This window comes from Myxine glutinosa, chromosome 1 (assembly GCF_964187855.1).
Source record: "Myxine glutinosa chromosome 1, kmMyxGlut1.1, whole genome shotgun sequence".
Taxonomy (NCBI): Eukaryota; Metazoa; Chordata; class Myxini; order Myxiniformes; family Myxinidae; genus Myxine; species Myxine glutinosa.
The window spans coordinates 340,381,663-340,395,039 of NC_136261.1; positions in this window are offsets into that span (position 1 = coordinate 340,381,663).

The following is a 13,377-nucleotide window of genomic DNA, read 5'->3' on the forward strand; positions in this document are numbered from 1 at the left end:
TTAATTTCTGCCAAGCATATTCATAGACTTCGGCATCATTTAGATAGAAAGTGCCTTTGAGAGCTTTCCGTGCTGATCCTCCTCCATATCTTTTGAGATAAAACAATTTCTCAGCAGATGAGGTGCTCTTCATGTCGATGAGAGATGTGAAGGAGGCTTGCCACTCAATGAACTGAAAAGGATCTCCGTTAAACAGGAAGGGTTCTGGGATTGGTAGCTTACTAAGCATTATGTTGCCTGAAAGGCTTGAATGTGAGATGCAGTGTGATCCTCTTTTAGCAGAGGTGGTGCTGGTTGGTGACAGACACTCTGTGGGGCAGACAGACTCAGGCTCCTAAGACCTCCACTCAGACTTCCAAGATCTTCATCCCATACCAGACTGTAGGACTCCTCGTTAAATACCTTAAGCGTAGCACGCGCCATCTCCACTTATTTCTCTGTTTCCATGCGGGTTATCTCTCGGCGTCTCCACCCTAGGTCCAACTCATGATTGCGCTGCAGCTCTTCCATTTCGGTCTCTTTCTGTTCCCTGTCTCATAGTGTCTTTAAAGCAGCCTCCTGCACAGTGAGGTCAGCAGCAGCTTGTAGACGTTTGGCTGACGAACTTCGAGAGATGCTCGAGTGACTTCCAGCTACAGATTGAGGTGCCACCGAACTGAAAATGGAATGTCTATCGTCCTTGGATAGGAGATGCTCGACTTGTTTGGTGTTCTCATCGTTGGCATTTAACATCCATTCGTTAATGATTTTGACAAGTTGATCCGTAATGGCACCACATGTATCGACTTGACGCTGCTTCTCCCATTCTGGGAGGCCAACTTGGCGAAGTGCTTCATTTGTGTCGGTGACTTCATCACGATGCTTCTGAAACGCGAAAGAGATCGAGTTTAGTGAGTCGTCTGTGCAGAATCCCTTTCGCTACTCTCTCCCGGCCTTCGTTGCAACCTTCCAGTCCTCATATTTCTGCTGGAAGAATTTAATTAGTCGTTTTTCTCTTTTTTCTCTTTCCCTCTCATCTTTCAGTACCTCTCGGAATTGTGTGACTTCATCCTGAAGAGCTTCTATTTGCCCTTCTAACTCTCTGGGACCAAGGGGCTTTCCACTAGGGCCTGACATGTTACCGAGACTTTACTGACTTAGAGGGAAAATGGGCAAGTTAAGTGTGGAGAAGGCTAGAGTTGGACAGTTTCCAACACAGATTATGATTCGAGATAGTTTACATCAATCAATGCAACAAATCAACCGCTTAAACAAATAAATTTGGCTACCAATGAATAAGCAAACAAATATTATTGGAACAATTCTAGGCAACCAACTGACCAATCAAGTTACAATAGATTTTGTTTTGCATCCATTAACAAATGACTTGTGAAATCATTCTTCCCCACAAATAGTGTGGAAGAAAAACGGAGGAATTTCGAGCCATTCTGTGAGAATAATGATTGTTAAGCAGATAGTGTCAAGTTTTGCAGTAGTACTCTCAATTTTGAGATGCCAAATTGGAATGGATGCCTCGATGTTTCGGGTCAACACAGAGGGAAGAGGAGGAGTTGGCAGGATGGCAGAATGTCAAGAAGGCAAGAGGTAATGTGAAGGCAGGGCAGGGGGATGTGTGGCCATGGAGAGGGGCAAGTGGACATGGAGTTAGGGTTGGTGTCAGGGGCACTAAGGGGTTAACCACTGTGATCCCAAACTCACTAAAAAACTAGTTGATTTAGCACCGAAATGTGCATCATTAAGACCAAAATATTCAATTACCCTTCATTTTCACCACTGCAGTGGGTCACCCATGACATACACTAATGCCATATTGCTTTTGCAAGTGGTGAAAAGGTTTATTATTTGAATGAAATTTACAATTACGAATGGAAACTCAGTGGATGCTAAAATTGAAATAGCTCTTGTGGTACACTGCCACCTGCTGGCATGAGCAAACTGGGCCACCTGGTTGCATGGTTGGAACCAGGTGGGCCGGTCCGCTGCTTGGCCAGTAGACTGTTGCGATCACCTTTTGAGCTTAGGAATGACTGGTCTCATGATCTGACCAATAAAACGAGAGGCTAAGATATGGGCCAAACGGCCCACCTGGCCAGAGGGATTATGAGACCTCAATGACCACGAAGAAACCATCAGTGAGAAGGTGATACGGTTGGATTCTTCCACCACGCTAAGCCATATAAAGGCTAACACCTTTGCCAGGAAGCAGGACTCACTGAAAGGTAGCATGCCGGTCAGTTATAAAGTGCACATCTCCCCTTGTCATGAAGATCAAATGGAACCAGTGATACTCGCACAGATTGTCATCAAAGATGACTAATCCTGACCACACTTCAATTCTTGTTAAGATTGTGTTGTGTGCTGTGTCCTGTTTTTAGCTAATCTGTGGCACGAAGTTCAGGGGAGCTGGCCCTGCGATGGCGGGTCGTCCGTCAGTCCGTCTGTAAACACTTGAAACCTCTTCTCTGAAACCGCTGATGGGATTGCGACAAAATTTGGCACATATGATATTTGTTGTGTTGTGACGAAAGTTTGTTCATGGAATTAAAAAAAATTGGGATCTAAGGGAGTTTACCGGGGTCAAAGTGGGTCCAGGTTTGACCCCCCACCCCCCCCCCCCCCCCCAAAAATAGGAATTTACCTTTTCTACGGAAACTACACACATTCGGTGAAACTTTACCACAACCTCATGATGTACCAAAGTTTGTTCACAGCATTAAAAAAAAATCTGCCCTTTTGGGGATCTACGGGTGGGGATTTGGGAGGGTTCCCCCCAAAATAGGTATTTTTTTGTTTGTTTGTTTGAAGTCTTATGATTTTGTTAGTTTGATTCTATTTGCTGTCTCGAGGCAGCACATAGAATCAGCACAAAGGTGCACAATGTGCACAAGCAGCACAAAGGTCCCTCGAGCGACGGGGCTTGCTTCGATCTCTCCACGGCATCAAAGTTTGAGTGTTTTCCCGTTCGTTTCTTTGTCAAATTTCCGCTGCGTATTTTGTTGTGTATGTGTTATTGTGTGTTTCTATTTAGTTTTGGTTTTGTAGTTGTTGCAAATTTGTGTGTAATTAGTCGTTTCTTTGTTCACGCCTCGTGCCCCTCGTGCGGCCTGGTGTCTCGTGCGGCCTCCTCGTCTCGACTTGTGCCCCGCCCCCTATATCTCGTTTTTCTTTCACCTCTGCTCCTGCTTTCTCAAATCCACGTTCTCACTTAGAGACTTTTCCCGTATTGTTTTTCATGGTTTTGTTTAAATATTTATTTAAATATGTTTAAACCGCAGCCGTGATGCTAACGCCGCCCCCCCCCCCCAGAATTTCCATGTTTTAAACGTTTCCCAGTGTGTACCCTGGATAAGAATAGGTATGCCGTATCCCTGCGTGTCGTAAGAGGCGACTAAGAGGGTTGGCGTCAGGAAGGGCATCCGGCCATAAAAACATTGCCTCAAAAAGAGAACCATGACAATTACAACTACATGTGGGCAGGGTACAGCCCGAAGTGGAGATCGGTTTCTGAGGTTTGGGACATGGAATGTAGGGACAATGACAGGGAGATCAGGAGAAGTGGTGGAAGTATTGGTCAGAAGAAGAGTGGACATATGTTGTGTGCAAGAGACGAGATGGAAGGGAAGTGGTGTGAGAATGTTGAAGGGTAGGCAGGGACAGAAATACAAGTTTGTGTGGCAAGGGTGCCTGGAGGGCGTGAATGGTGTTGGTGTCCTGTTTTCTGAGGAGTTTGTAGACAGTGTGGTGAGTGTGACTAGAGTGAGTGATAGGTTGATGATGGTGAAAATGATGATTGGAAAGCTCTTGGTGAACGTCATCTCGGGATATGCTCCGCAGGTTGGTCGAAGCGATGAAGAGAAGGACAAGTTCTGGTGTGCGATAGAGAAGCTGATGGAAAACGTGAAAGATGAGGAAGTTGTTGTGGTAGGAGGAGACCTAAATGGACATGTGGGAAGGAGTATGGATGGTTTTGACGGAGTTCATGGGGGTTACGGATATGGTGTGAGAAATGGAGAAGGTGAAAGGATTTTGGAGTTTGCTGATGGAGCTGATTTGTTGATTTGTAATACTCAGTTCAAGAAAGAGGATAATAAGCTTGTTACATACACGTCAGGTGGGTCGACGACAACCGTTGACTACCTGATGGTGCGTAGGCGAGATAGGGGGCACCTCCGGGACACAAAGGTGATCCCGGGGGAGGAGGCTGTTTCACAGCACCACTTGGTTGTCTGCAACATAAGAGTGAAAGGTGCGAGGAGAGCTCGGCGGGTGAAGTACCAACCGAGAATGAAGGTGTGGAGGTTGAAAGAGGTGACAGTAAGGGAGGCATTAAAAGAGAGGCTGAGTAGGGTCGAGGATGATGTGGTTGAGCTTGAAAGTGGTTGGATGTCAATGAAAGCTAGTCTGTTGGGAGCCGTTGGTGAGGTATGTGGATGGACAAAAGGACCACCGAGGCACTCGGAAACATGGTGGTGGGATGATGAAGTTGGAAAGAGGATTGACGAGAAGAGGAAGAAGTTCAAGGAGTGGCAGAAGGCGAAGGGTACGGGAGCAGAAACAGCAGAGCATGAAAGTTATAAGGCAGCCAGGAAGGCTGCAAAGAAAGAGGTAGCAAAGGCGCAGGAGGCATGTAGGAAAATGTTCGGAGAACGCTTGGATTCGGAAGAGGGTCAGAAAGCAGTATTCAGGATTGCAAAGCAGATAGCGAAAGAGAGGTGTGATGTGATGGGGGTGAGTTGCTTGAAGGATGAAGTGGGACAAATCGTTGTGGACCCAGATGGAATTAAAGGAAGATGGAAAAGATATATGGAAATGCTGTTGAATACAGAGAATGAATGGGATGGCAACATAGAGAGTAACCCAGTTTTAGGACCGGCAGAGAAGATAACTGAGAAGGAAGTTGAGGAAGCGATAAAAGCAATGAAGGGTAGAAAAGCGGGAGGGCCGATGGGAGTTGTGGGAGATATGTTGAAGGCAGCAGGAAGTTGGGGTGTGAAGAGAATGACAGAGATCTGTAATCTGGTGGTGAAAGAAGGCCGCATTCCAGTGGCTTGGGAACTGAGTACCCTCGTCCCTCTATACAAGGGGAAAGGTGACCCTCTGGAGTGTGGCTCGTACCGAGCGATAAAGTTATTGGAGCATGGAATGAAGGTATTGGAAAGGGTGCTGGAGAGGAGGATAAGGAAGAAAGTGAAGATCGACGAAATGCAGTTTGGATTTATGCCAGGAAGAGGAACGACAGACGCGCTTTTCATTGTGAGGCAGTTGCAGGAGAAGTACATGGAGAAGAGGAAGAAGTTGTTTCTTGGGTTTGTTGATCTGGAGAAAGCATTCGATCGGGTTCCACGCAAAGTATTGACATGGGCATTGAGGAAGTTAGGAGTGGAGGAATGGTTGATCAGAGTAGTGATGGCCATGTACAAAAGAGCGCGCACAGCTGTAAGGACGAAGGACGGGAACAGTGGTGAGTTTGAGGTGAAGGTGGGAGTGCATCATGGGTCGGTACTAAGTCCACTACTATTTGTAGCTGTGATGGAGGTGCTGGCTCAGAACGTAAAGGAGGGTTTACCATGGGAGTTGTTGTATGCAGATGATCTGGTGTTGATTGCGGAAAGTATGGATGGACTGAAGGAAAAGATGAACACGTGGAAGGAATCTATGGAGACAAAAGGTCTGAAGGTGAATATCGGAAAGACGAAGGTGATGGCAAGTGGTAAAGCATGTGGTGAGGTGGAAAGAACTGGGAAGTGGCCCTGTGCTGTGTGTAGGAAGGGTGTCGGAGTGAACTCCATTCAGTGTACAATGTGCGCTGAGTGGGTTCATCAAAAATGTAGTGGTCTGAGAGGGTCATTAACCAGTGTGGCAGCTACATTCAAATGTAAGGTGTGCACAGAGGGAGCTGCAGATGGAGGAAATGTTGAGTTGGATCTTGGAGACGGCGTGAAGCTGGAAGGTGTGAAAACATTTTGCTACCTCGGAGACATGCTGAATGGAGAAGGTGGATCAGACTCGGCAACGGTTGCTCGAGTGAGATGTGCATGGAAGAGGTTTCAGGAATTGAGTGGTGTGCTGATGATGAGGGGAGTGTCGTTGAAGCTGAAGGGAAAGGTGTATGCTGCATGTGTGAGAAGTGTTATGATTTATGGGAGCGAGACATGGGTAATGAACGTAGAGCACCATGAAGGTTGGAAAGGGTGGAAATGCGAATGGTTCGACGGATGTGCGGAGTATCGTTGAGAGAGAGGAAGACAAATGATGAATTGCGAAAGATGATGGGAATAGAGCCTGTGATTGATGCTGTGAAGAGGAACAGGTTGAGATGGTTTGGTCACGTGTTGAGGAAGGATGAAAGTGACTGGTTGAGAAGAGTGATGGAAATGAATGTAGAAGGAAGTAGAGGATGGGGAAGACCGAGAAAGACTTGGCTAAAGATGGTGGAAGAAGAAATGCGGGCAAGGGGGTTAACAAGGAGAGATGCAGAAATAGGGCAAAATGGAGAAGATTGTCATGGGGACCGCAAGGCTAACCCCCGCTCTAGCAGGGAAAATGGCCTTTAAAATGCATGTTGTTGTTGTTGTTGATTCTATGTGCTGCCCTCTCTTCTAGCAACCATTGAAATTTGTTTAAAATACCTTTCGTCAGTGCAATATACTCTATAATCTACCAGGTGAGCGCCAGGGGTATTGCCCCTGTGGGAGAATTTCAAGCCAAATAATTATTCTGCAGTGTTTTCTGAGCAGGGGAGATGGTAGGTGAATCGTCGCTGGCATTCTGACTGAATTTATTTGTTTAAATTCATTTCTCAGGACAGGGAAAGTGTAACTCTTGCGCAGGCAATGTTAGACCACCTCTTGTCATGGTTCATTACAAACCAAGAAATGGGAAATTAACTTGGTGTAGTTTTTATGTACTGTAATATTTATTTTAAAATAAAGAGATCGAGATATATATATGTATATATATATATATATATATATATATACGTATATATATATATATATATACAGTCACGTGAAAAGTAAGTACACCCCATGTAAAGTTTAGACTTTTTCAACATATTTCAACATACAGCTATTTGATCTTCATTTCAACAATATTGATAGATAAAGGTGATATAATATAACAAATATCATGAAACATTTACATTTTGTGGTCCATTGTATAATTTAAATAAACATGAATGAAAAATTTCGCATGTGGAAAAAGTAAGTACACCCCATGAAATGTTTTTTAAATCTTTTTAACATATGTGGACACATCAACATTTGATCTTCATTTAAACAGTATCCACAGATAAAGGTGACCGAATTGAAAAAAAACAATGAAAAATTGACTTTGCAATAATTTATTCAACACAAAGATTGTTGCACAGCATGCACAGCTCGTTTCAAAACCCCCCACAACATCTCGATGGGATTCAGATCCGGGCTTTGACTTGGCCATTCCAGAACCCTCCATTTCTTTCTTTTCAGCCATTCCTTGGTGGATTTACTGGTATGTTTAAGGTCATTGTCATGTTGCAAGGTCCACCTTCGGTTGAGCTTCAACTTTCCGACAGATGGCCTCACATTATACTCAAGCACCCTCTGGTACAATGAAGAATTCATAGTGGATTCTATGATGGTGAGATGCCCAGGCCCTGATGCAGCAAAGCTGCCCCAAACCATAATATTTCCACCACCATGCTTTACAGTTGGTATCAGGTTCTTGTGGTCAAATGCTGTCTTTGGTTTTCGCCAAACATGTCTTCTGGTACTGTGGCCAAATAGCTCTACCTTTGACTTATCTGTCCAGAGCACATTGTTCCAGAAGTGCTGGTCTTTGCCTCGGTGTTCATTGGCAAACTTTTGTCTTGCCCTGATGTTCTTTCTGGACAGCAAAGGTTTCCTCCTGACACACCTCCCATGTAGATCAAATTTGTGCAGCCTCTTTCTAATGGTAGACTCGTGCACTTTGACATCAACAGTTGCAAGAGCTACCTGCAAGTCCCGTGGTGACATTCTGGGGTTCTTAGAGACTTCTTTCAGCATCTTGTGGTCTGCTCTCGGGCTGAACTTGCTGCGGCGGCCTGGCATGAACAAGTTGGCAGTTGTTTGGAATCTTCTCCACTTGTAGATGATCTTCCAGATAGTCGAATGATTGATTTCAAATTGTTTGGAGATCTTTTTAAATCCCTTTCCAGACTCATAGGCATCTATAACCTTCTTTATGAAGGCCTCAGAGAGCTCTTTTGATCTAGGCATGGTGACGCCGCACACTTCAACAACAAAGAGCAAATCAAACTATATGTCTGAGGTTTAAGTAAGACAGGTGTCTCCAAGATCCTCTCTTACGATGTTCTAATCATTTGTATCTGAGCTGGTGCACCTGATTCTAATTTTAGGTATTTGAAGTAGTGATAAATGTAGGGGTGTACTTACTTTTTCCACATGCGAAATTTGCATTTATGTTTATTTAAATTATACAATGGACTACAAAATGTAAATGTTTCATGATATTTGTCATATTATATCACCTTTATCTGTCAATATTGTTGAAATGAAGATCAAATAGCTGTATGTTGAAATATGTTGAAAAAGTCAAAACTTTACATGGGGTGTACTTACTTTTTCACGTGACTGTATCTATATATATATTGTTGCGGATCCCAGTGCCGGCCTTTTCCCCTTACCAAGGGGGGATTAGTCCCCTTGTCTTTGACTAGCTGACGGGACCCGGGACCTATGATGTCCTTCCCGGACAGCGCGAAATAGGGTTTTAGGACTAAGAATTCGCTATTACCTAATTACTCACGCTGCCCAGAAATGAGGAAATATGCCCGGCCCGAATCACGGGTGTTGGTGGATACGCCGAGCGGTAGCGAACCCGTGACCCGAGCCGTTATCAATGACTAGACCCCGATCCGAGCGGTTCTTATTCGTGCCACACTTACCCAATGATGGAAATCACAAAAGCGGTCGAATTCAGATGAAAAGGAAGAACAATATTTATTTACACGATGTACAATAATCAGAAGAAGAAGACACAGTGCAGTCCTTAATCACAGTCTTAACTTATTCCCTGGACAAACGGGCCCGTTCACACTCAGACACACTCACATGGGGTTTGCAGACGAAAACCAGCACGTCCAGGGATGGCGTCCGGGCAGCTCTCCCTCCGGTCCCCAGCTCGCACCGCGAAGTAGATGAATAGTAGGCGGCAGGAGCTCTCCGCATGTCGTTGGCGCACACGGGATAACACGGGGCGAACGGTAGGGGCTGGCTCTGGCGGTTAATCACTCGCGTGGCTGCGTATGTAATAGTTCAATAGGCGCTAACAATGCGCTCTTCAATTCCTCGACCAAGTCCTCTCGATACTGTCGTGTGCACGCCAGTCCTTTTCATACGAGTGCTCCGAGTCCTCTTCTCATAACTCCGGGTCAGTCCTCTTCAAGGGCTTTGTGCAAAGGCTTATATAGCCCTGCCCAGCGAACTCTCTGGAACTTGCCAGATGCTCCCTTACCACGCCCTATCACGCCATTCCCTCAGAGCCCTGGTTGCCTGGTGGCCCTTACCGTCATCGCCTCTGACGTGCTCCTTGCCACCCCACCTCCTCGACCCCCACGCTCCTCCCTCTTCTTAGGCATAACTCGTGTTACTGGGCTAGCTTCGAGCAAACAAAGGGCAGCGAATGCTGCTGGCAGCCAAAGCGTAACAAACTTGAGGGATGCCAAATGGGGCGCGGGATCGATTATGCCCATGGTGGAATTGGAGGGTGGCTGCAAAATGAAAGGACCTCAGCTCATTTCTTTACACAACGCAGATATTACGAGGGAAATGGCCTACTCTTACACATACTATGACATAACTAATACTCTAAGTGGGCCTACATGTTGCTTGTGGACTAACTATGGGGGGCAAACCTTTAACCTTTAATGATGTCTTAGATACAAATCTCAGAACCGTATCAAATATCAATATATATATATATATATATATATATATATATATATATATATATATATATATATATATATATATTGTTACTGATCGCGGTTTAGGATGTTGTTTGCCGAGCGAAGGCTCCGCGACCGAACAGTTGTTCCCCGACTCACCCGATTCACCCAGAACTTTGGCCGTATCGCACCGCAGCTGCCCAATCTGGAAAAGACTAAAACGACGAAATGCAAAGAGGAAAAGGAATCAAACGAGAAGACGGACAGAAGAGTATTTGGATTTATTATACACACAAGCAAAAAGAAAGCAGTCACGTTTATTTACAACACATAAGACGCAGGTGACACAGTGCAAATACTAGCTTATACAGACTTAATTAACCCAGGGACAGAACAAACAAAACAAACTCACGTACACAAGAAGGGTGGAAAGGCAGGAGGTGGATGGCTGGAGGGAGAGGAAGGTCCAAGGGGGTCCTGCAGCACGATCGGCGCGTTTAGCAGCCGCCGTTCCTTCGCGGCCCTGCTCAAAACCGCCGTCCAGGCCCCAAGCGGCTGTTGGGTGTTGTTGCTGCTGTGGCCGCCGCTTGCTTTGCCAGGACTCGTCTGACTCGTCTGGTCCAAACCCTCAACTCAACAACACTCTTGCACGTCTCCCTGTCCAACCACTCTTTCTCTCTTGGTCCAACCACTCTTTCTCTTTCTTGGTCCACCCTTTCTCTTTCTTGGTCCACTCACTCCTCACCACCGACTCTTTACCACCGACTCTTTACCACCGACTTCCCCACGCTTCTTGCGCGCGCGCCTTTATAGCGCCTCCGGCGATCAAGCCGCCGGCCTTCAGGACACGCCCATCGGTGTGCTCACCTCGGCCCTGGTTGGTCACGCGACCCTCTGGCTCCGCCCTTGATGACGACGGGCGGGCACGCCCCTCTTCCCCGACCCGAGCACATGTTCAATGGTGGTTTTGGAGGGGATGTAATTGGCAATCGAGGCTTGGCAATGACGAAAGGGGATGTGAAAGGAAATGGAGATTTTGGGGATGGGAATGAAAGGGGATCTATTCTCTTTCACTGGTGCAATGGAGTACTTCAATTAATGGGAGACACAGCCTTACTCTAAAACACAGAATAAGATATAACTATCGAACAGGGGTATTCTATTATTGGCTGACGTGTATGCTTGTGGACTAATTATGGGATGCCCTTTCACCTTTACACAGCTCCGGAGGCAGGGGGCGCAGAATAAACAATAATAATAATTCACACAATCAAAAAAAATATACAGTCCTCATATCCGCAACAATATATATATATATATATATATATATATATATATATATATATATATATATATATACATATATATATATATATATATATATATATATATATATATATATATATATATTAGTGTGGTCCTCAAATGTAAACATTAACTTTTCTAAAGTGCTTTTCCATTTTTTTATTACACCTGTAGAGAGAATAAATTGGCTAAAATTTCATTTCATTTTGAAAACTTTTACCACTGTCACAGTGTCACATGGCCCCTGCTAATCTGCTAATCAGCACTATACAGAAATTATTTCGGTTTGTTTCAGTTATGATGGCGAGTGCAAGTACTTCAAGTAGAGCAACCAGAAAAAAGAACCATGTGCGGCTGATAGGCTGCCATATTGAAAAACTACCAGAAACTCGGCTCCCATCTTGGCAAGAGATTCTGCAGCGATACTTTAACCTACATCATGCTGAGAAATTGGACATAAGCAGTGCCGCAACAACTGTTGTTCGTGAGACATTATGCATCTGGGAGAAAGCACGGATCCCCACTGCAGATGAGCGGAATATCATTGCAAAACTAGAGAGAAAAGTAGAACAATACAGATCCATCCTGAAAGGAAAGAGCCGGCGATCTGTCCCTCAGATAAAGAAAGAAGAGCAGTTTCCAACCGGTCTACGTGACTTATTTGACATTGCTCATGTTGATGTCCTTGATCTGATCAAAATACCAGAGGACCGTGAATTCCTTAAGGCACAACGGGAGCCAGGTCGACGGGGCTTTATGGTTGGTGTTGACAAGGTGCTAGCAGGAAAAGAGGGGCGGACACATCAACGCGACAAGGTGTTGACTGAAAGAGAGCAGCATGAAAAAGAGAAGCAAGCAGCCCGAGAGGAGACTCTTGAGCTAGCATCATCAACAGACAGCAGTGCTGAAGCCAGTGATCATGACGACTCTGCTGTTCTATCTGCTTCAAAGAGGCAGAGCCGAAAGCGTGCATGTAGCATTGTTACACCGGACCTAACAGCAGCTCTCGAACGCACCAAGGTTAGCGATCGATCAGCTGTTCACATCTTGTCAGCAGCAGCCTCTGCTCTGGGACACGACCCTTCAGAGTTGACCATCAACCGCACATCGATCAGGAAATCCAGGCGGATCCAACGGAAGACAATTGCAGGTGACATCCAGGCATCCTATGCTCCAAACACAAGTCTGGTAGTTCATTGGGATGGCAAGCTCCTTCCAGACGATGGGACAAAAAAAGTTGATCGCCTTCTTGTCATTGTCAGTGACCCACAAGGAACTGGAAAGCTTCTGGGTGTGCCAAAGCTGCCAGCAGGAACTGGACGAGCAACAGCTGCTGCTGTTATGCAATGCCTCGAAGAATGGCATTTGCAAGACATGGTGGCAGGTATGAGCTTTGACACGACAGCCAGCAACACTGGTTCAGCACTTGGTGCATGCACTATTTTGCAGCAAAAGCTTGGACGACCACTATTACATTTTGCATGCCGGCATCACATTCTGGAACAAGTGGTAGAGGGAGCAATGGCAGCATTCAAACCATTTCTTGGTCCATCAAAAGGACCTGAGATAGCCGTCTTCAAGCGTTTCCAGTCAAACTGGAATTCCATTGACCAAAGCAAGTTTAAGCCAATGATGACTGATGACCTGGACTCTGTAGTTTCAGATGTATTTTTAAGTTGCAAAGAAGATATCGTTTCATTCTGCATCCAGAAACTGGAATCGGGCCAACTACGAGATGACTACCGTGAACTTCTTGAGTTGACTATTATTCTGTTTGGTGAGCATCCTCCGAGAGGATTCAGGTTCATGCAGCCAGGCGCCATGCATCGGGCAAGATGGATGGCCCGTGTGATTTATGGAATCAGGATCTACTTGTTCCGTGATCAGTTTCGACTGACCCCAAAGGAACTCACTGGCATAAAGCGTTTTACAGCATTTGTTGGAGCAGTGTATACCAAAGCCTGGTTCAGCGCTCCATCTGCCATTGGTGCTCCCGCTGGAGACATAGCTCTCTTAAAAGCACTCATTTTCTATCCTGATTCAGTGATTGCCGAAGCCACCAGCAAAAAGCTTTCCAATCACTTGTGGTACCTCAGCGAAGAACTGGCAGGACTTGCTCTGTTTGATGATAGTGTTGAGCT